The 23502-nt window shown below is 40.4% G+C and overlaps 1 protein-coding gene across 4 annotated transcripts in view; it reads right to left on the reverse strand.

The window, feature by feature from the left end:
* Window positions 1–23502, reverse strand: part of PKIG (cAMP-dependent protein kinase inhibitor gamma) — a 96836-nt gene that overhangs the window by 69634 nt on the left and 3700 nt on the right. The window contains exons 1-2 of one of the 4 annotated variants that reach the window (XM_073880395.1): window positions 21970–22102; window positions 8848–9008 (exon numbers count right to left, since the gene is read on the reverse strand). The exons of 1 other annotated variant lie outside the window; for it this stretch is intronic. The gene's annotated coding sequence lies outside the window, so the exon portion shown is untranslated. Of the gene's footprint in view, window positions 1–8847; window positions 9009–21969; window positions 22103–23502 lie in introns of those variants that run through there. 2 more of the 4 variants (XM_073880396.1, XM_025875401.2) reach the window with 2 other exon arrangements.

The raw sequence follows: 23502 nt of genomic DNA on the forward strand, positions 1-23502 counted from the left end.
ATACCTTCGAATAGTTCAGTAAAAAAACTGAAACACACACATATATAATAGAGCATATGCACCAAAATGTTGGCACTGTTTCATCTACGTATTTGATGCAGATGCTCACTATACTTAAAAAAATTTTTTTCCTCTATGTCTGAAACGTTTCATAATACAAAGCTGAGGGAAAAAAATCCACTTGGCCCCTATTAAGTAAGAGGTCATAATAGAGGCTAAGAGCACAGAATCTAGAGCTCTGTGACCTTAGGCAGGCTACTTTCCCTCCCCATGCCTCAGTTTCCCCATCTGTAACATGCGGATCATGTAACTGCCTTCCAGAGCTGTTTTAAGGATAAAACAGATTAATAAATGGAAGCTGCTTAGAATAGAGCCTGGCACAGGGTAGATGCTATTGAAGTGATAGCTATTCTCATCATACCTCAGTGAACAGTCACCCACTCACGTACCTGCCCGGCTCTCCATCCTGAGTTATTTGCACAAGCAGAAAAAGGTAGAAATTCTTGGCCAAGAGTTACTGTCACACTGTTTCCTTCCAGTGAGATCCCTTCCCTCTCTTTCCCTTCTTGAACCTGCTTCCGCTAGACGGATCCTCCTTAGCCTCTGCTACTCTAGTGCTCTTCTTTTCTCAGATGCCTCATGACCTTGGTCTCGCTCATCCCAGCTAAACACCTTTCCTCCTTTCTCCCTCCTAATTCTTACTTATCCTTCAGGATGCTGGCCAAGCACCAGCTCCTCTGTGAGCCTTACCAGGCTCAGCCATACTTGGCCGACCTCTTCTGGAGTCCTTCTCCCAGGCAAGTAGAATAAGACCGCTTTGAAGTGTCAGCTACCTTTCAATTTGCAGGTGTCTCTCTAAATGATTTTAAGTTCTTTGAACAAGGGCTACACCTTTCTTTGCTACGTATTTTCTTGGGCTTCTCATGGTCCTTGCAGCAGATGTAGGAGGAAATATTTTCTTCCATCTCAGCTGCTGCATTTGCTCTCTGAAGAACTTCCCTTGTTTTTAATGCTGTGTCAGTTAAAAACTGGATCCAAAGGCTTTGCCCCATATGGAATACTTCAGTTGACAATATCTTCTGTGCTAACATAAAGCTGAGAGTGGTCCCAAAGAATTCCAAGCTGCGTAAGCTGCACTTACAGAGGCCAGGGTACACTGATTGGGTGTCACGTGGTGCCTCCCCCTGAGCATGTCCAAAGGCTGGCATGAGCTGCATCCTCCTTTCCCTCCCAGCAAATCCATCATTCTGCCTGAACTCGTTATTGGGAGAACCAATGTGATTAATGGGTGATATTCTGAAGGTGACAGGATGAGAGTCCTTTTCCTGAAGTGGTCTCCAAGAGAAATGTATACACAAGGAGGCAAAGCAAGGAACAGGAAAGCTTCATTCTAGACCAGGACTTTGGCCCCAGAACTCCCATGAGCTAAGCTGGACCACACTGTTCATAGCGTTTCCTTGTTAGAAGCTTCCAGCACTGTACTCAGAATGAGATCCACTCTCCTCATTGTGGTCTACAAAGCCTGAGGCGACCTGGGCCCGGACTACTTCTCTAGTCTGAAACTGTACCACTCTCCCTCTCCTTGCCTATCCTCCAGCATCATGGTCCTACCTATTCTTTGAATAGGACAAACTCAACTCTACTTTAGGGCCTTTGTGCCTGTAGCTTCAAGTCATGGTTCCACTATTTATTAGCAGTGTGACCACAGTTAAGTTACTCAGTCACTCAGAAACTTAGTTACTGCCTCCATAAAGTTCAGTCATTCCGGAAATATTTATCAAGCACCTACCATGTGCATGTCCTTTTCTAGGCACTGGAGATAAAGCAATGAACAGAAATAACGTTCCCATTCTCTTTAGCTCACATTCTACTAGACGGAAGGCAACTAAGCAAATAAATAAGATAATTTCAGACATTAGCAAATTCTATGAAAAAAATTAAGCAGAGTAATAGGATAGGTGAATGAAAGTGGGGAGAGCAGGCTGTAACGGAGTGGCCAGGCAAGGACGCCGTGAGGAAGTGACACGTGAGCTAAGATCTATTCCTAAGGGAACAAGGTAAAGGGTACACGGGATCTCAGTATTGTTTCTTACAACTGCATATGAATCTGCAATTAGGTCAAAAAGTTAAAAAGAAAAATCACCCTGGCCGCCATGTGGAGATTTATATATATGCATAATATTTAATATACGTATAAGATCACTTTAAATTTTAATCTGTTTTAGTTAACCCAGTATTTCCATAACATTTATCATTTCAACACGTAATCAATATGAAATTATTAACAACATATTCTTTATCCTTCTGCTAAGTCTTTGAAATCCATTGTATGCAACACGTCTCAATTCAGACTAGCCACATCTCAGGTACCATACTGGACAGTACAACTATAGAGTTCTACCTAAAGCCTTGGATCATGGACATTTAACGTCGACTCTCATTTCTCTCTATACTTACTCCCCCTGCAGTCTTATTGAGATATAATTGATATACAACATTTTATTAGTTTTAGGTGTACAGCCATAAATCTTACAGAAGGTCAAAATGGGAATCAGGGAAGTCCTAGCTCAGCAATTAGACAACAAAAAGAAATAAAAGGCATCCAAATAGGCAAAGAAGTCAAACTCTCACTCTTCGCAGATGACATGACACTCTATGTGGAAAACCCAAGAGACTCCACCCCAAAATTGCTAGAACTCATACAGGAATTCAGCAAAGTGGTAGGATATAAGATCAATGCACAGAAATCAGTTTCATTTCTATACACTAACGAGACAAGAAAGAAATTAAGGAGTCAATCCCATTTACAATTGTACCAAAAACCTTAAGATACCTACGAATAAACCTAACCAAAGAGGCAAAGGATCTGTACTCAGAAAACTACAGAACACTCATGAAAGAGATTGAAGAAGACACAAAGAAATGGAAAAATGTTCCATGCTCATGGATTGGAAGAACAAATATTGTGAAGATGTTTATGCTACCTAAAGCAATTTACACATTCAGTGCAATTCCTATCAAAATACCATCAGCATTTTTCAGAGCTGGAACAAATAACCCTAAGATTTGTATGGAACCATCAAAGACCCCGAATAGCCAGAGAAATGTTGAAAAAGAAAAGCAAAGTTGGTGGCATCATAATTCCCGACTTCAAGCTCTATTACAAAGCTGTAATCATCAAGACAGTATGGTACTGGCACAAAAACAGACACATCGATCAATGGAACAGAATAGAAAACCCAGAAATGGACCCTCAACTCTATAGTCAACTAATCTTTAACAAAGCAGGAAAGAATATCCTATGGAAAAAAGACAGTCTCTTCAATAAATCGTGTTGGGAAAATTGGACAGCCACATGCAGAAGAATAAAACTGGACCATTTCCTTACACCATACACAAAAATAGACTCAAAATGGTTGAAAGACCTAAATGTGAGACAGGAATCCATCAAAATCCTAGAGGACAACACAGGCAGCAACCTCTTCGACCTCGGCCACAGCAACTTCTTCCTAGAAACATCTCCAAAGTCAAGGGAAAAAAAGGCAAAAATGAACTATTGGGACTTCATCAGGATAAAAAGCTTTTGCACAGCAAAGGAAACAGTTGACAAAACCAAAAGACTACCAACAGAATGGGAGAAGATATTTGCATACGTCTTATCAGATAAAGGGATAGTATCCAAAACCTATAAAGAACTTATCAAACTCAACACCCGAAGAACAAATAATCCAATCAAGAAATGGGCAGAAGACATGAACAGATATCTCTCCAAAGAAGACATACAAATGGCCAACAGACACATGAAAAAGATGCTCAGCATCACTGGGCATCAGGGAAATATAAATCAAAACCACATTGAGATACCACCTCACACCAGTCAGAATGGCTAAAATTAACAAGTCAGGAAACGAGAGTTGTTGGCAAGGGATGTGGAGAAAGGGGAACCCTCCTACACTGTTGGTGGGAATACAAGCTGGTGCAGCCACTCTGGAAAACAGTATGGAAGTTCCTCAAAAAGTTGAAAATAGAGCTACACTATGACCCAGCAATTGCACTACTGGGTATTTACCCCAAAGATACAAATGTGGTGATCTGAAGGGGCACCTGCATCCCAATGTTTATAGCAGCAATGCCCACAATAGCCAAACTATGGAAAGAACCCAGATGTCCATCGACAGATTAATGCATAAAGAAGATGTGGCACATATATATATATATATATATATATATATATACACACACACACACATACATACATATATATATATACACACACAATGGAATAGAACTCAGCCATCAAAAAAATGAAATCTTAGGGCACATGGGTGGCTCAGTCGTTAAGCATCTGCCTTCGGCTCAGGTCATGATCCCAGGGTCCTGGGATCGAGCCCTGCATCGGGCTCTCTGCTCAATGGAAAGCCTCCTTCTCCCTCTCCCACTCCCCCTGCTTGTGTTCCCTCTCCCGCTGTGTCTCTCTCTGTCAAATAAATAAATAAAGTCTTTAAAAAAAAAATGAAATCTTGCCATTTGCAATGACAAGGATGGAACTGGAGGGTATTATGCTAAGTGAAATAAGTCAACGAGAGAAAGACAATTAATTATCTTATGATCTCATTCATATGTGGAATTTAAGAAACAAAACAGAGGAGCATAGGGGAAGAGAGGAAAAAATAAAACAAGATGAAATCAGAGAGGGAGATAAACCGTAAGAGGCTCTTAATCATAGGAAACAAACTGAGGGTTGCTGGAGGGGAGGGGGGTCAGGGGATGGGGTACCTGGGTGATGAACATTAAGGAGGGCACATAATGTAATGAGCACTGGGTATTATATAAGACTGATGAATCACTGAACTCCACCTCTGAAACTAATAATACACTATGTTAATTAATTGAATTTAAATAAAAAAAAAAGGGAATCAGGGAGACCTGTGAGGAGGCAGCCAATGCTGCTGACAGCTCACAGGCTGCAGAAGGAGCAGTGTGTATTGTGCTATTATCGCAATGTAGCCAAAGGGACTGGGGGTGGACGGGACAGTAAGGGGGATCAAGGAAGAAGGTTTTCAGTTTAAGCACCTGGGTATTTAAATCCTATCTACCTACCCAGTGCTTCTCTGAGAATTAAATGAACTAATATATGTAAAACACCCAACACAATACTAAGCACATAGTAGGTGCTCAATATATGTTGAAATGAAAGAAAAAATTTGATCCTAAAGTTCTAGTACATAATAAAGTGAAGTTACACCTCATGAACGGGATAAAAATCTTCTAATTCCTTCAGAAGTTAAAACTAGTTCCAAATTTCATTTTTCAATGATCAACAAGTTAGATCAAGGAGTACATTCAGCCCCTTTCTAACTTCCTTTTTACTCAAGGAGATGTAAACATGTATCACAGAGAAGTAAGCATTCCCATGATTCTAAAAATCCAACATTTTTCCTGTCGACATCCCTAGAACCAATCTAGAAGGTTAAATTAGATTTAAATTAGAAGAAGCACTGGGGTGCCTGGGTGGCTCCGCTGGTTTAAGCGTCTGCCTTTGGATCAGGTCATCATCCCAGGGTCCTAGATGCTGGGCTCCCTGCTCAGTGGGGAGCCTGCTTTTCCCTCTCCCTCTGCCCCTCCCTGCCCCTTGCCGGTTGTGCGCACGAGCTCTCTCTCTCTCTCTCAAATAAATAAATGAAATCTTAATAATAAAATAAAATAAATCAGAAGAAGCCTATCTTCTAATACAAAATTGGCTGGATGACTACTAGAGATGATTTGAGTTGGATCCTTTCGAAAGAAATATCAACAAAATATACCGGAAACCCAGGAAAAAGCATCAAGAAAAGAAACTGTGTAATAAAACATTTAAATAGAACAGACTATGGGAAATAAAGCTAAGAGAGGTCATATGTCACTGGGGCCAAATAGTAGCATTAGGATATTGCTCTTTTTGAGACAAAACTGCATTTTATATTTATTTATGTTATTTGTGGGTCCACAATGGGGGTTTAGTTTGTTTGAGTGAAGTAGTTTATAAAAGTCCAAGATGCTATAAATCACAAATGGTAACAAGGCTAACTAACTAAAACAAGAATCAAACTTTTAAAAAGTCAAACCTATGTCAAATAGTAGTTTGAGAAGAGAAAATCTTCCTGAGAATGTAAGTGTAGGACACCAACCTTTGGACCAGGATTTATATAACTCTCATGCCCAGGAGATGTGACAGCTGATTGCCCCGTCCAAACAAACACTGCAGAAATGTATTATAACCACCAGGGATATTCTATTTCTCTTCCCACAGTATTTACTAATTCTTATCTCAGACAGATATGTATATGATTTGGATGAATGTTTTGCATAACTAGAATTCTTTGCAGTACTAAGGAGGAAGCAAAGTGTTTCAAACTTAGACTTCATTAAAAGAAAGAGAAAACTGATTTTTTTAAGAGGAATCCTGGAGGAATTTGGGAAAGCTATTTTTAATTAGGAGTTGAGCAAAGTGTTATAAGAAAAATAAAGACAAATGAAAATCTGTTTATATTTCAAATATGATGAAACAGATTCTGCCACAACATTTTTCCAACACTAATTCCCAGCAAACTGTTCCTTAGGAAAACTATTTTTATCCCTTTATTAACGTGGTTGATAAGTATTCCATTTCCAGGGCTTATATGGACAAGCTATGTAAAGGAAAATTGTTTTCATGCTTTAGAAACATTTTGCAAATGGAAACAAAGCTTATTGTGCTATAATATTTATTTGCTAAGCTGTCAAATGACTCTGGGGCCCGTTAATATCATGAAGTCTCAGAACAAGAATCCATACAAGTAATAGGCTTGATTCCCAAAAAATTCCAGAAGCCTGGTCCCTCCAGGCCAGAACATCACTCTGGAAAATTAACGTTAATTAATCCAGAACACATTTACATGCCATATTGCACTGCCTTATGTGGTATATAAGATATTACTATCATTCTCATTTTTCAGACGAAGAAACTGCAGCTCAGAAAGGCTGATGTCCAAGGTCACCAAGTTAGTAAGTGCCTCGGCCACCAAACTCCACTCCCTCAAGCTATGCAGTGGTGACAATAATGATGCGGCAGCCGCAGCACTGAGCTGCACTCACCTTGTACGGGGCCCTGTTCTTTGCGCTGTTCATATGTGAACTCACGTAACCCTGGCAACAATTCTAGGAGGTAGGTGGGCAGGTTTGTCCTGGGTCATCACCTCCTTTTTCTCCACCCTGCCCATCATACTTGCCCTGCTTCTTTCCCCACAAAATCAAAACGGGCCCTTCAGAGTCCTCATGTTCTCTCTGTCCAAATCAAGATTGATTCTAAAATGTTGGTAACTACTGAAGCTAGATGACGGGTAATGGGGGGTTTCTTTTTATACAATTCTACCTTTGTTTATGTTTTAAAATCACCTTACAAACATTAACATGTCTTGCTCTAACGTGGAATCTAACCTATTAAAGAGCCTAGAAGACTAGCCTCCACTAACAAGGAATTCGAAGGCAGTGTTATGGACGATGGCTATGTCATAATAGAAGAAAGCAACATTGATTCATCCATTCTTTCCATGAACACAAAGTGGGGGCCCACTATGTTAGGATATATAACGGTCCAACGAAGGACTCCTGTCCTCAACAAGTTAAGAGTTTAATAGCAAATACAACACAAATGCAAAAATGATTACAGAGGAGGACTATTTATGAGAAATGCCATAAAAAGCAAAGTTCAAACAAAGTGCTATGTGAATTGGAAAAAGAAGTCACATCAGGACATATTCCGTTACGCTGAAATTTCTGGGACAGTCCAAACTTTTTGGTGTATCAAACATTAAACATTACCTAAAATCAGCAAGTGGCCCACAAGAAGAAATGGAGCTAAATCCAAAGGCAACATTAGGGCTGGAATGCCCACATGCCCTGTTTTATGGTATTCTAATCATTTCCAGATTAAAATCCGGGCCTCTCAATGAAAAGGGCAGGATTCCTCTGAACTGCTGGGATCAAAACATACTGATTAGAGAAGATTTATCTGTAAAGAAGCTCATCAGAGCACCAACTGTAACACTAAAAACCAAGCAACAATGTAAATGTCCAAAGTAGGGTTTGGTCTCATTTCAACAGATGCACAGTAATCCCTACAAGACAACTTAAAAAAGAAAACACTCTTCCCTGATGGGATCAGGACTAATCATGGTAAAATTCATTAAAAAAACAAAACCAGAAACAGCCAGTTAAACAGAGGACTCATTAAAAATGTATGTTCATTTGCCTAACACTTGATAAGGGACCAAGGCTTTTTCTTTTCTTTTCCTTTTTTAAGGCTTTTTCTTTGAAAATAAGTTCTAGTAATTTAAAGTTCCCGCATGAACCACACCCATGTAAAGTAGTCTGAAGGCAAAATCCTATCTTTTGATGAATTGTTTTCCTCAATTTCTTCAGAGGTCTCTTCTACCTCTAATTTCACAAGAACTTTCTTTTTGTCCTTTATCAGGTCTTTCAGACATACTAAACTTATTTTTCACAAAAACAACGTCTTTTTTTCCCTTTATGTTCTCAAATCTCATTAGCCAACATAACACTTAGTTATTTTGCAATTACAAGAGCAAGTAAAACTGGCACGAACAGGTTTGGGAACAAACCCAGCTGACTCTTGTTGGTCATCACCACCATCCCCACCATCATCACATCATCATGGTAGCAAATACTTACAGTTGTTCACTATGTGCCAGGCAACTGTTATAAGCACTCTACATACATTGAATCCTTTACTCCTCACAGTCCAGGTACCACTGTGACCATCACTTTACAAATGAGGAAACTGAGGCACAGTGAAGCTAAGGAACTTACCTGAAGTCACACAACTAGTAAATGGCAGAGTGAGAATTCAAATGCAGGCAGTCTGGTTCCAACTTGGTGACTTTAATCACTATACTCAAACTCCTGAAACCCACACAGGCGAGAGCTGCAGTGTGCTGGTGCTGTGGAGCAGGGCTGTCCAACAGAAGTTCCTGCAATGATGGAAATGTTCTGTATCTGGACTGTTCAACACAGTAATCACCAGTCACAGGTGACTCTTGAGATAGAGAAACTGAATTTTTAATGTAATTTAAATTAACTAAATTTTTTTTAAAGATTTTATTTATTTATTTGACAGAGAGAGAGGCACAGTGAGAGAGGGAACACAAGCAGGGGGAGTGGGAGAGGGAGAAGCAGGCTTCCCGCCAAGCAGGGAGCCTGATGTAGGGCTCGATCCCAGGACCCTGGGACCACGACCTGAGCCGAAGGCAGACGCTTAACGACTGAGCCACCCAGGTGCCCCTAAATTAACTAAACTCTAAACAGCCACATGTGCCTAGTGGCTATTGTATTGGACAGCATAGTATAGAGTTGTTTACTGGCCAAGAACATTCAAAGGGCCACAGTAGAAGAAGCTTCTACTGTATATTAACTGACATGAAAAGATACTCAAGATGTTATTAAATGGAAAATATGAATTATAACACATGTAGAATATGATCTCATTATTTGATTAAAAAATCATGAATAGACAGTAAGCGTATACAAAACTGTGGTTTCCAGGATGCCTGGGTGGCTCAGTGGGTAAGTGTCTGACTTTGGCTCAGGTCATGATCTCAGGATCCTGGGATGGAGTCCCGCATCAGGCTCCCTGCTCAGTGAGGAGTCTGCCTTTCCCTCTGCCCCTCCCCCTGCTCGTGCGCTCTCTCTCTCTTGCTCTCACTCTCAAATAAATAAATAAAATCTTAAAAAAAAAAATGACAACAACTGTGGTTTCCTCCAAATGAAAGGTATAGTGGAGACTGCTGGCTGCCTTCTGTGGTGGGTACTGCACGTTTTCAGGCCTACAGCCATTTCCCTTTCTTCCACAGCAACAAAATCCCTAGATGGTTGGAAGCAGCAATGTGTCCAGCAAGAGACTGCCTACTTTGGACTGTTTTTTGAAAGAAAAATAATTTGTGTTATCTAAAGCACTGTTATCAGCAGCCAACAAAAATTCCTAACTAACAAATCTACTCATTCCTCATGCTCACAGAAAAACATCCTAATGGAAACACAATTCTGTTCTTGACTGGCCTAAAGATAATTTCATCCCCCTCATAAATAACTTGTTCAAGAACCAAGCCTAAGCCAAAAGGCATTGCATTGCCCTGGTGACAGGACATGGTTCAAGAATGGGCACATGACCCAATTCAGGCCAACAAGATTCTAGGATTAGTATTCTGGGAACTACTTCTTCTTCTTTTTTTTTTTTTTTTTAAGATTTTATTTGTTTATCTGACAGAGAGAGAGAACATGACAGCAGGAACACAAGCAGGGGGAGTGGGAGAGGGAGAAGCAGGCTTCCCGCTGAGCAGCGAGCCTGATGCAGGGCTTGATCCCAGGACCCTGGGATCATGACCTGAGCTGAAGGCAGACACTTTATGACTGAGCCACCCAGGTGCTCCTATTCTGGGAACTTCTGAGAAAAATGCTCACTTAGGAGAACACGGGAAGAAAGAATCTTTAATTCCTTTGATGGGTCCATACATGGATCTGGGGCCCAGAACGGCCACAGCTATTTTGCTGCTGGCCTGATGATGAAGCCAACAACCTGAGGAGGGCACAACAAAGACAATCTTAGGGAAAGAAGCCTCGTAGTGGATTAAGTTAATGCTGAAGTCTGTCCTACTTCTGGAACAAATACAAGTTAATATGAGCCAAAAAATATCCATACTCTAAAGAGATCATCTTAGAGGCAATAGAATAGGTGCTTTAGAGTTATTCAAATACTGCGAGAAAGTCAGGTCTTCCCCAGGGGCATGCCAAGTTGGGCACTGGGTCTTCAAAATATTTCTGTGCCTTTCCCATAGCAGGCCTAATAAAGAAGTTATTATTCAGTAAGTTACTAAATACTGAGTTACTTTAGAAGTTTTTCTTCTTCTACAGGCTTTTGCAAAAAAGGTGCACCTGTTTCAAAGGCCTCATAATAATGACAACAGTTAACATTTATATGTCAAGTACTTACTACTTGCCAGGCTTTGTGCTGAGTCATTTATCTCATGCAATCCTCATGAAACAAGGAACCCTGGTTATATCCATTTACAAATGAGGAAATGCTGAAGCTTAGAAAGAAAGGCTAAGTAACTTGTGCAGGAAAGTAGAAAGTGCCTAGGCCAAGATTTGAAGTCACGTCCAAAGGATTCCAAAGGATTCCAGTCCTCACCATGACTTTGTACTGCTTCCTCAGGATACATAAAAGCACATCTAGGATTTCCCCAAGACTGCACTATTTTAAAATATGCTGATCTCTAGGGGCATCTGGCTGGCTCAGTCGGTAGAGCATGTGACTCTTGATCTCGGGATTGTGAATTTGAGCCCCATGTTGGGTGTAAAGATTACTTAAAAAAAAAATCTTTAAAAAAAAAAGTATGCTGTTCTCTTGATCCTCTGAGTATACTAAACTCATCAAACCAATTTTTTGGTTTGGAAAATATGGCCATATGGACCACATGTAACATGAGATCATTAAGAACCACTGAATGTTAAACCCTGTACACACAAAAAAGCAATATAATTATATATGTTTAACTGATGTTGAAAGTAGGATAAGACCACCAACTTTTCTTTTTCAAGTTTCCTTTTAGTGATAAGCAGAAGCACACAGTAGGTAGGTTTGTGGAAATGGGAGTGGGAGAACAGAAGATAATTCATAATTATTAAATTAAGCCCCTTCTAGTGGCCAGGTGTTATGTAATGGTTTACTCTCAAAGGATCTCATGAGACATTTCACTGATAAAGGAACCAAGACTCAAAGACTTTGTCCAAGTTTACCCTGATCTGCCTGAAACGCAAGTTCTTGTTCTTCCCACTATATAACTCTGCATTCCTATGAGCGTTAGCATTTCCCAAATGTTGGCTAGAAGAGAACAGTGACTCTGAGGACACAAGAAACCTATGCCATTTTATTGGCCTCTCCCTGGAAATATTATTTTAATTAAGTTTCAGTGACTTTCAATCACGGTGTCTTTAGCTTTACTAGATTATCCACAAGAAAATAACCTAAGCTGAAAAGATCTAATGCCTCAGGTTTTAAACAACGAAACAGGTATTGTGTTTCAGATAAACAGACTTAAAATAATACATATAGTATTTATTTTATTAGGCAGTAAAATACAATCAGAAAAATGTAAAATGCTAAGCTTTGGTACAAAAATTCAAAAAGTACACTGGCCACAGACAATCCCTCAAAAAAACAAAAAACAAACAAATAAAAACAACCCCACTTAAGTGGCACGTGGGTGGTGTAGTCGGTTAAGCATACAACTCTTGGTTTCAGCTCAGGTTGTGATCTCAGGGTTGTGAGATCAAGCCCCGCACGGGGCTCTGCACTCAGTGCACAGTCTGCTTAAGATTCTCTCCATCTCCCCCATCTCCCTCTGTCCCCCAACCCCACATGTGCTCTCTCGCTCTCTAATAAATAAATAAATTTTTAAAAACCTACCCAAATCCACCTCATGTACAACTAATGTTATCATATTGTTTATGAAAACTTACAAGTTATATTTTTAAATGACACATGTATGATACTCTCATTTTCCAAGCAGCTGGGATGCCTGGGTGGCTCAACTGGTTAAGCATCTGCCTTAGGCTCAGGACACGATCCCAGGGTTCTGGGATTGAGCCCCGCACTGGGTTCCCTACTCAGTGGGGAGTCTGCTTCTCCCTCTCCCCCCTGGCTTGTGCGCTCTCTCTCTCTCTCCCACAAATAAATAAATAAAATCTTAAAAAATATATCTTTTTCCAAGGAGCTGAAATCCTCAAATAGAGAATGTTATAGCACAGAAGTCTTTATTACTACTTTGATAAAAATAAAAATTAAAAACAAAAAAAGGCTTTAGGTACAATACATTTTGCTTCATTTTTTGTTCAAAAGTTGTTGATCACCTGCGTACCTCCACAAATCCTATACCTCCCCTGTATGTCCCCAAATCCTACCATTTTCAGAGCCATCCCACCTAGGTGCCAGTTTCTCTCTAATATCTTGTAGCTATTAGTTGTCTCAAACCACAGGAGAGTGCTAATCATTCTCTCAATAAGAAGGGCGTGTCAGCAGTCCATATAGAAGCAAAGGCAGCAGGTGAAAAAATGAAACCAAGCAGGCGGTAGCAAGAGGCTTACCCATTTTACATCGTGAGACATACTTCAGAAATAACAGACACACAGATCGACAGAAGAGAACAGAGAGCCCAGAAATAAACCCACACATATATGGTCAATTAATTTATGACAAGGAGGTAAGAATACACAATGGGGAAAAGGATGGTTTCTTTAGTAAATGGTGTTGGGAAAATTGGGCAGCCACATACAAAAGAATAAAACTGGGCCACTTATACCATACAGAAGAATCAACTCAAAATGGATTAAAGATTTGAACGTAAGACCTAAAACCAGAAAAATCCTAGAACATAGGTGAGCTCCTTGACAATGGTTTTTGGCGATGATTTTTTTAGATGTGACACCAAAAGTAAAGGGAACAAAAAGCAAAAATAAACATGTGGGACTATATTGATTAATATAGTCTACATAGCAGAGGAAACCATCAGTAAAACTAAAAGGCAACCTACAGAATAGGAGAAAATATTTGCAAATCACATAACTGATAAAGGGTTAATATCCAAAATATACAAATAACTCACACAACTGAATAGGAAAAAAACAAACAATCCAATTAAAAAGTGGGCAGAGGATCTGAATAGACTTTTTTCCAAAGAAGACATACAAATGGCCAAAAGGTGCTCAACATCACTAATCATCAGGGAAATGCAAATCAAAACCACAATGAGGTATCACATCATACCTGTTAGGATGGCTTTTCTCAAAAAGACAACAGATAATTAAGTCCTGGCAAAAATATGAAGAAACGGAAACCTTTATACTGTTGGTGGGAATGTAAATTGGTACAGCCACTATGGAAACACTATGGAGGTTTCTCAAAAAATTAAAAATAGAACCACCCTATGATCCAGGAATTCCATTTCTGAGTATTGATCTGAAGGAAATGAAATCTCTATTTTGAAAAGATTTATCTGCACCTTCCATGTTCACTGCAGCATTATTTACAATATCCAAGACATAGAAACAATCTAAGTGTCCGCTGACAGAAGAACTGATAAAGAAGGGGCGCCTGAGTGGCTGAGCCGGTTAAGCGTCTGCCTTCAGTTCAGGTCATGATCTTGGGAGTCCTGGGAGTCTGCTTCTCCCTCTCCCTCTGCTCCTCCCCCTGCTTGTGCTCTCTTGTTCACTCACTCTCTCAAATAAATAAAATCTTCCAAAAAAAAAAAAGAATAAAGAAAATGTGGTATATACACACAAGGCAGTATTATTCAGCCATAAAAAAGAAGGAAGTCCTGTCATTTGCAACAACATAGATGGACCTTGAGGGCATAATGCTAAGTGAAACAAGCCAGAGAAAAACAAATACTATATGATCTCATATCTGAAAGTTGCTAAGAGAGTAAATCTTAAAAATTCTCATCACAAGAAAAACAAAACAAAAATTTGTAACTATGTGTGTTGATGGATGTTCACTAAATTTATTGTGGTAATTATTTCATAATATTAATCAAATCATTATGTTGCCTTCCTAAAACTAGTACAACGACATATGTCAATTATATCTCAACAATAACAGAAAAGAATCCTTGTAATACAGCTTTAATCACTTCTGGAATAAGAAGAGGTTAAAAATAGACAAAGTAAAATGGGTTCATTATTTTAAAAAGGAAATAATAATAGCTAATATTTACTGAGTGGTTCTCATAGGAAGGCTGTGCTAAGTGCTTTTACTACTTATTGTGCTCAGTGCTTTAACTACATATTCAATCCTTAACAACAATTCCACACAGTAGGTACTATTATTAAGGAACTTACTCAGCATGAACATTTATTCAGACTATTTCCAGGATTTGGTAAACCCTTGAAATTGTGTTTCCCCACTTATTGGCTGATTCTGAGCAACTTAATCTCTGAACCTCAGTCTCCACAGCTTTAAAAATGTTAACTGTAATCCAACATCTGCATTTCCTAATCCCTTATCACATTGTCACTAAATATCCTATCTGCCCATGTCCTAAACCAATTCCAACCAAGGTCTGAAGAGTATTAGGGCTATCTTTGTTACCATGATGGCTGCCTTACCCCACTTCCACGCCTCAGAAGCCAGGCTAAGGGCTGTCAGTTTCTCCACCTGCCCAGTCCTGAGGTCTTTCCCCTTTCCCAACCAACTCATGTTGCTGAGGCCTCAGCATGACTTTTTTTTTTTTTTAAAGATTTTAGTTTGAAGTGGTCTCTACCTCCAACATGGGGCTCGAATTTACAACCGGGAGATTAAGAGTTGCATGCTCCACCTACTGAGCCAGCAGGCCCCCCTCCAGCATGACTTTTAATGATGCCAGTGCTGACTGGAATCATCTACATTACCCTCAAGGGTAAAAGAGAATCAAAAACAAATCCCTGAAGAGTTCACATTTCTTCAACTTGAATACAAGAGGATAGGTCACTGGGGTAATGTAATTTTGGTTAACTGTCAGTCACCCAAAAGAGCCTTCAAAGGAAATTCTAAAATCAATCAATATACTGTACTATTTCATAAGTAGTACACTGGAACATAACTGAATCCTTGACTGGGAAACTTGCTATGTCTCAGGGTAGTCATCTGAACACTCAAACAATCTGGTTTTGACCAAGACCTCAATAAGAAATACATTCTATATCATGGCTCAGACATACCTAAAAAGAGCTGAAACAAAAATTTTACAAACCAAAGTTTATTCTTACTATATGAGATGCACTCTGATTTTTTGTTGTTCTTTCTATTCTGATTTTTCATTAAAAAAAAAAAATGCTGGAACTCCTCCCCCAAATAGTTCTTTAAAATACTAATGTGTAACAACGTGCAGTTTAAAAACCACTGATATAGGCAGCCTTTCCACCATGTGGTTTTGCCAATACGTAAGACCAACCTAGGAAAGCAATGTTGTGAGCAACCAGTACTGGACATAGCATATGGGCTCTATTTAAAAAATATATATATATTAAGCTGAATTATTAATTGAGGGATTTTTCTCCACCTACCAGAGCAGAGAATACAGGACAGTGTGCAAAACATTCCTTTAATAAGGAGACAGTGGAATTTAACAGAGTATATGACTTGGCATCAGAAAACCTAGATTCATTTTCTAACCCCTAAAGAAATAATAGATCTGGACTATGACCATTAATGGGAGCTAAAACCATTCTGTGAAAGACTGATGAGACACTTATAATGGATGGGCCATGCTAACAACACCTGAACCCCATTATCAATCTTAAAATCACATCCAGTGAGAAAACTAGACTTTACTGCCTGCTGATGAGATACACAGCACCACCCATAAAGTACAAGGGCCACAAAAATAAAGGGAATGGAGGGACACATTAAAGGGATGTGATCAGGCAAATCCAGAATGTGAGAAGTTGTATAGGACAAATGACCTACTTTTTCAACAAATATTAGGCAAAGAAAAAAAAAGGAGAGAAGAAATTGCTATAAATTAAAAGACTTAAGAGACAATTAACCAGGTGTAATAGGTGGACCTTGTTTGGATCCAAATTTAAACAAGCCAGTTGTCAAAAGATACTTATGAGATAGCTGAGGAAATTGAGTACCAAATAAATATTAGATTTTTTTAGGAATTACTAGTGTTCATTTTTCAGGTATGATAGTGGGGAGAAAAAGTCCTTTCTCTCTTAGATGCATATTGAAGCATTTACAGATAAAATGATCTATCGGTTAAGATTTACCTCAAAATAATCCAAGGTGCAAAAAAAATCCAAGGGAGGGAGGGAGTGGGTGTTATAGATGAAATAAAACTGACCATATGTTGATAACTACTGCATATGGGTATACTGGTATTTATTAACTATTCTTTGTACTTTTGTATATGTTTAAATTTTCCCATATTAAGAAACTATAATATAAAAAGAAAAGGAAACCTGGATTCAAACTCCAGAGTTTAGGAGATGTAGGACTTTGGAGGTCTTTTGAATCCTCTGATCTTCCATTTTCTCATCTGAAAACGGGAATGATAATCCCTGCCTCACACAATTGTTAGGAGGAATGAAATGAGATCATGGACTCACATCTTTTGAAAACCCATCCCTTATAATATAAACTGCAAAACTCTTACATGTGTTAGCATGATATTTCCCTCTCTCTGTGATGCTCTAGAAGCAAACAGTACAGTTTTATTAGAGTAGAAATAGGTAATGGGCTGAGTCTACTAGAACTTTCCAGAATTTTTATTTTGTACTATCTCCTTAATATGACAGTATTTGCTAAACATTGGCCCTTTTCTCCCAAAAGGAGAGTGTCAAAATTTATTAGCAATATATTGCAGTTCTCTAACTTGAGTTGTTTTATATTTCTTGTTTACTTCCCCAATTATCCATACTTCCTCTGCTGAAGGTCGAAAGTAAATTTACAGGAGACTGTGTTGTTGAGATAAACTGAACACAATTAGAAATCAATGTAATCTAAACAGCACTTTGTTTAAAATATTCCAGGTGCTTTTAGGAGAGTAGATATATATCTTTCAGCACTAATGCTTCATCTTAAATAAAAGGAAATTAGCAGAGGTCCAAGCCTAAGTAACACAAAGGGAAACTTGGCACTATCTGGCTTCAGCTCGTAGAATGGGTTGGAGGGAATCAGGGTGCTTTTTTTCTATAATGCAATTCTGATTTAGTCATTTCCCTTCCTTTCAATGGCTTCCCTCTGCTTTCAGGAAAATGTCCAAATTCCTGAACAAAGGCTCAGGTGGCTCTCCAGCCTGACATCCTCCCTTCTCCCACTAGTCTAAGGCCCTCCAGGACTGATGTCCCTTCTCACCACTGGCATGGCCAGTCTTCCACTCTCCCCTCCCATACCTTCTAGTTAATTTTCCTGAAATGTCTCTCAAATCTGCCCTCTCCATTCCATTCCTGCTGCCACTGCCCAAGATCAGCCCCCCTTTTTTAAACCTTTTACTCCCCCATCTCCCCAAACAGGACATTTCCTTACTGCTTTTTTTCTGATTATAAAAGCAATTCATGCTCATAAAAAAAAAGGAAAATAAGGCAATAAGGAAAGGAATAAAAGTCTCCCCATAATCTCCTGACACAGACACACAGAACTTCTCTTTCTAGTACACTCCTGTTCATAGCACCATTACTGACAACAGCCAAAAGGTGGAAAAAACCCAAGTGCCCATCTGTGGAATGGATAAAAAAATGTTTATACATACAATGTATATACAACATGTATATATACCTACAATAAAATATTATTCAGCCTTAAAAAGGGAGGAAATCTGACACAGGCTACAACAGAGATGAACTTTGAGGACATGCTAAGTGAAATAAGTCAGTCACAAAAAGACAAATATTATATGATTCCTTTTATATAAAGTATCTAGAGTAGTCAAATTCATAGAAACAAAGTAGAAGCATGGTTGTCAGGGATTCGGGGGGAGAAATGAGGAAACTGTTCAATGGATAATATAGAATTTCAGTTTTACAAGAAGAAAGAATTCTGGAGATCTGTTGCACAACAATGTGAATATCCTTAACAGTACTGAACTGTACACTTAAAAATGTTTAAGATGGTAAATTTTATGTTATGGGCATTTTACCACAATTAAAAATTTTAAAAAATGTTTTTTAAAAGAACTAATCTTTCTAGACATTTTTCCTATAAATGTGTATGTATACCTTTAAAAAAACAAAAATAAGAATACACTGTACTGTGATGAGCTTTTCACACGGAACCATATGATGTAAACATCTTTCTCATATATAGAGAGCGAAAGAGAGAGAGCGCTCCCACCTCATTCTTTTTTTTTTAAAGATTTTATTTATTTATTTGAGAGAGAGAGAGAATGAGAGAGAGAGAGAGCACGAGAGGGCAGAGGGTCAGAGGGAGAAGCCGACTCCCCGCCGAGCAGGGAGCCCGACGCGGAACTCCATCCCCGGACTGCAGGATCATGACCTGAGCCGAAGGCAGTCGCCCAACCAACTGAGCCACCCAGGTGCCCTCACCTCATTCTTTTTTAATGGCTGATAGTATATATCATTTGACTGTACCATAATTGAAACAGTCTGTTTTCAGCTTTTCAGATAATAAAAACATCATAGTCAACATCTTGCATATTTTCTCATTATGTCTTATGATAGACATCCGGTTTTTTTGTTTTGTTTTTGTTTTTTTACGTGCCCTGTTTCTGGTATCAATACCCTGAGTTTCCCAAACAAAAATGCCTCCTCCTTATCCAAACACCCATCTGTACCCAGCGTCCTCCCTTCCAGTCACTCTTGTTCTCTATGTAGCTAGTCTGGGCACATTTATTTGAAAGTTTGTTCCCAGGTATTTATTTTTCACATTGTTATTCTCATGTCTCCTACAATTACATTTTGTGACTATTAGTGCTTATATAAAGCTATTGCTTTTTGTCTCCGTTCTACCTGCTTGTTTACTTAACCTGATTACATCTAATTATTTTTAACTTAATTCTCTTGAATCTTCTCAGCAGATCATCATACCATAGGTAGACAATCATACCGTCCACATAGTGATTAAGAGTAAAAGCTTTGGGCTCAGGCAGACCTGGATTCAAATCCTGTATGACCCGGGTTATGCATTTTACACCTCAATTTTCTCATCCATAGACTGGGAATCATAACAGAAGCTATCTCACAGGACTGTTGTCAAGATCACATTACTAATGGAGACTAGTACATGAAACGTGCTTAACACATATTAGTTCAATTGCTAACAATAATGAAAATATAACTTCCCCTCCACACTTACACTTCCTATTTATTTTTTTGTCGCTGCATTACACCGATGCACTCCTTATGGGCAACTGCCTGGCTTCCAGAGAAGCTGTCAGACTCCTTGTGAAGGATCTGTGCTGTGGATGTCATCCACTCTTCCCTTCTCAGCAAAGTAGTGCCATTGATTTGCCCCTTTCATCTGGATTTTCTCAGCCTCTCCCCTCTCTATTGGCTCTTTGCCATCAGCCTTTCAATCTGCTCACGTCTCTCTCTCTCTCTCTCTCTCTCTCTCTCTCATGCTTAAGACTTCACCTTATTCCCCAGTCGCTCTCCAGCCTTCTCTCTCTCTCTCCCTTCACAGCCAAACTCCTGTGAGCTGCCTACACTTTGTCTTTACTTTCTCACATCCCACTCTCTCCTCATCCCACTGATATATTACACTGAACTTTTGGAAGCTGCCGATATTCTAGATTCCACCCCCACCATTTCACCAAATCTGCTCAATTAGGTCCCCAGTGACCTCCATATTTATTTACCCAAAGGATACATTTTAATGTTTAACTTCTTTTACTTGAAACCTAAGCAGCATCCAGCAAAATTAACCTCTTCCTTCGGCTTTCATCACTACGTTCTCCTAGTTTTCCTCCTACTTCTCAGTCATCCCTTCTTAGTATAGGCGAAATGAATTCTTCTTCCAGGAGTGTGCAACACAGTGGCCTTGAATGATCTAGGCCTTTTTTTTCTTTTCTTTTTTAAAAATCTCTTCCAATATTAAGTTCCAGCTGTACTGGATTCATATCTGTACCCCACAAATGTACCTTGGAACACGTCTGGAATGCATGCCATGAGGGCAGGGACCTGAGTCCTTACTGCCCCCACAGTGCCTGGCACATAGCAGATGCTCGGTAAATAAATAAATAAACAAACAAATAAATATTTTAAGCAATATTTTTTGAATCGCCATAAATGAATGGCTGCAATGTGAAAAACAGATTGGAGGAATGAAGGCCAAGAGAGAACAACAAAAAAAACCCTGATCTTTCTGAAACTATACCTCTGATCAAACACATGCAACATACACTCACTACCTGCTTAAAATCCTTTGATGGCTCCCCAATGCCCCCAAGCTAAAACCCAAACTCTTTAAAACTTACAAGGAGATACAAGGAAAGTCTTTCAGAAGGGGCACCTGCTTATCTCTCAAACATCATCTAGCCAGACCACTTCAGCTCCTTGGAATGGGTCTCTACCCAGCCTATGAGATCCTTGCAGAGGCCCAATAAGCCTGCACTCTATCCCTTGGGCTTTGCACATGCAGCTCTCTCTGCCTAGAACACTGTGCACTTCACCAGCCTCTCATCTACCCAATACACAGGCAGCCTTCATGTCTCATTTTGGAAGTCATCTTCTTCTAGAATCTCCCTTTGACCACCTTCCCTAGCTTCATTCCCTGAAATCTAGGTTAACTGCCTTCTCTATGCATTCACAGTCCCCTGTATGTCCAAAACCATAGCTCGAATCGCAATGAATTCTTACTTGTACTGTAAAACTGTGGAGTTCCCTGAGGACAGTATGTCTCATTCACTTTACCCCTGGCGATCTGCCCAGGCCCTGGCATACAATACATGCTCAATCAAGGACTTTCTTGTAGTAGTAGTAATGATAAAAGCTCCAAGATACTGAGGACTTACCTGCAAGGGTTTTAAATATAGTTTGTCTTAAGAGACAACTATTTTTATGCCCATTTAGCAGATGGGAAAACTGATGCACAATGAAGTCAATCCTCTCTGGCCCCAGGAGAGTCGCACAGACATACATTTTCTGCAGTTTTGAGTTACTCCCCAAACCCTAAACAAGAGGGGCTTTCTTTTTTTTGAAGAAACTTGCAGGTCAGGCTATGCAATGGGCCCAAAATACAGAAAGCCTAAAGCGCACTCCAAGCCAGCGCCGAGCGGGGTTAAAAAGCAGGAGGGGGCGCCGCCCCGGCGCCGGGGAGGGGATAAATGTCTGGCCCCAGCTTCCTTCCCGGGGGTGCCCCGCGCCCCAGCCCCCGACCTGCTGCGACGAGTCGACGCCGGGGCGGCGCGTTTGGGTCACGACTGCCCGCCCGGCCCTGCTCACCTGCCGACCCGCCGCCTCGCCGAGCCCGGGCCGCCGGCCCGCTGCGCCTCCGCCGGGCTGCTTGGCGCCCGCAGCGCGCAGCGGAGCGCGTTGCCTTGGCGACCGGAGCTGCCGAACTCCCGCGGCGGGCGCTACGGCGGCTCGGAAGGGACCAGGGGTGTTCGCGTCCCCTTCCGCGGCCTCCGAGCGGCTGGCGGAGGGAAAAGGAGTGGGAGTTGGAGTCCTGAGCCGAGAGGGACCAAGGTGGGGTCTGGCAGCCTGGAACTTGGCCCCGGGAGGAGGGGAGAGGAAAGGAATGCTGGGGGGAAAAGGAGACAGTAAGGCGGGGGAGGGGTGGGGACTTGTACCTCGGAGCCTGCCTTTGCCTCAGTTTATCTCTCTGTAACCAGATACGGGGACGGTTCGAGGAGAGAACAGGGCCATAGTCAGAAGCTTGCTAGACTGGGAATATTTAAAGTCGAGAAAACTGATGTGGGAGGAGTGGCGATGCGTTTCCCTTTACTCTCAGACGGGGTCGTGTGGCAAAGAATGAATAAACTTGTTTCTTTGGGCTCAAGGTGAGAATTAGATCATCAGATTTCATTCCAATATGGCAAGTTTACTTTAACTTCTGAGCGGCAATTGTATTTCTTGAAATAATCATGCAGATATACTGGAAGGTGAGCACAAAGGATATCCATTGCTCCCATAAAATGAATTACTACGGCAAGAATTAAGAGAGACCGAAGTAGACATAGATGTGGATATAGTTTCGATAAAGACCTATCTTCAAGCTACGCTTACGCCAGTGGTCTCCCTAACTAGTCTTTGCTTCTACTCTTACTTCCAACCTTACCCAACCCTGCCCCCAGTCTGTTCTCCACCCTGCAGCCAAAATGTCCTTTTCTTTTTTTTTTAAGATTTTTTTTTTTTAAATTTACTTGACAGAGAGAGATAGTGAGAGCAGGAACACAAGCAGGGGGAGGGGCAGAGGGAGAAGTAGGCTTCCCGCGGAGCAGGGAGCCCGATGCGGGGCTCGATCCCAGGACCCCTGGGATCATGACCTGAGCGGAAGGCAGATGCTCAAGGACTGAGCCACCGAGGCGCCAAAATGTCCTTTTTTCAAAATGTGAGCATGATCATGTCCTTACCCCTGCTCAAAACCTTTCAACAGTCATCCCATCACATTTAAGAGTAAAATCCAGAGTTGTTACCATGTTCAGTTTCATCTCTCATCATTTTCCCTCTTGTTTATGCTCCAGCCACACTGGCCTTGTTTTTAGGTAGCATGTGTTTAAAAACAACAACAACAACAACAATAAAAAACAACAACACAGGCCCCAAATGGTGGTATTTAGAATTCCCAAATGGTGCTCAATACCATTTGTATAGATACCAGTGTAATCGAATCGCACTTTCAACCTCCCCCAGAAATACAGTCTTAATCAGTCAGCCAGGAATTTTTCAGTCCTCACCAAAGGGTCGGGCACCGGGGCCCTCTCCATCCCCCGGAAGAAGGACAAGATAATCTGCATGATAAGACAACTTGCTTTT

This window comes from Callorhinus ursinus, unplaced genomic scaffold, assembly GCF_003265705.2.
Source record: "Callorhinus ursinus isolate GAN/ISIS: 27379988/994484 unplaced genomic scaffold, GSC_fseal_2.0 scaffold38, whole genome shotgun sequence".
Lineage (NCBI taxonomy): Eukaryota > Metazoa > Chordata > Mammalia > Carnivora > Otariidae > Callorhinus > Callorhinus ursinus.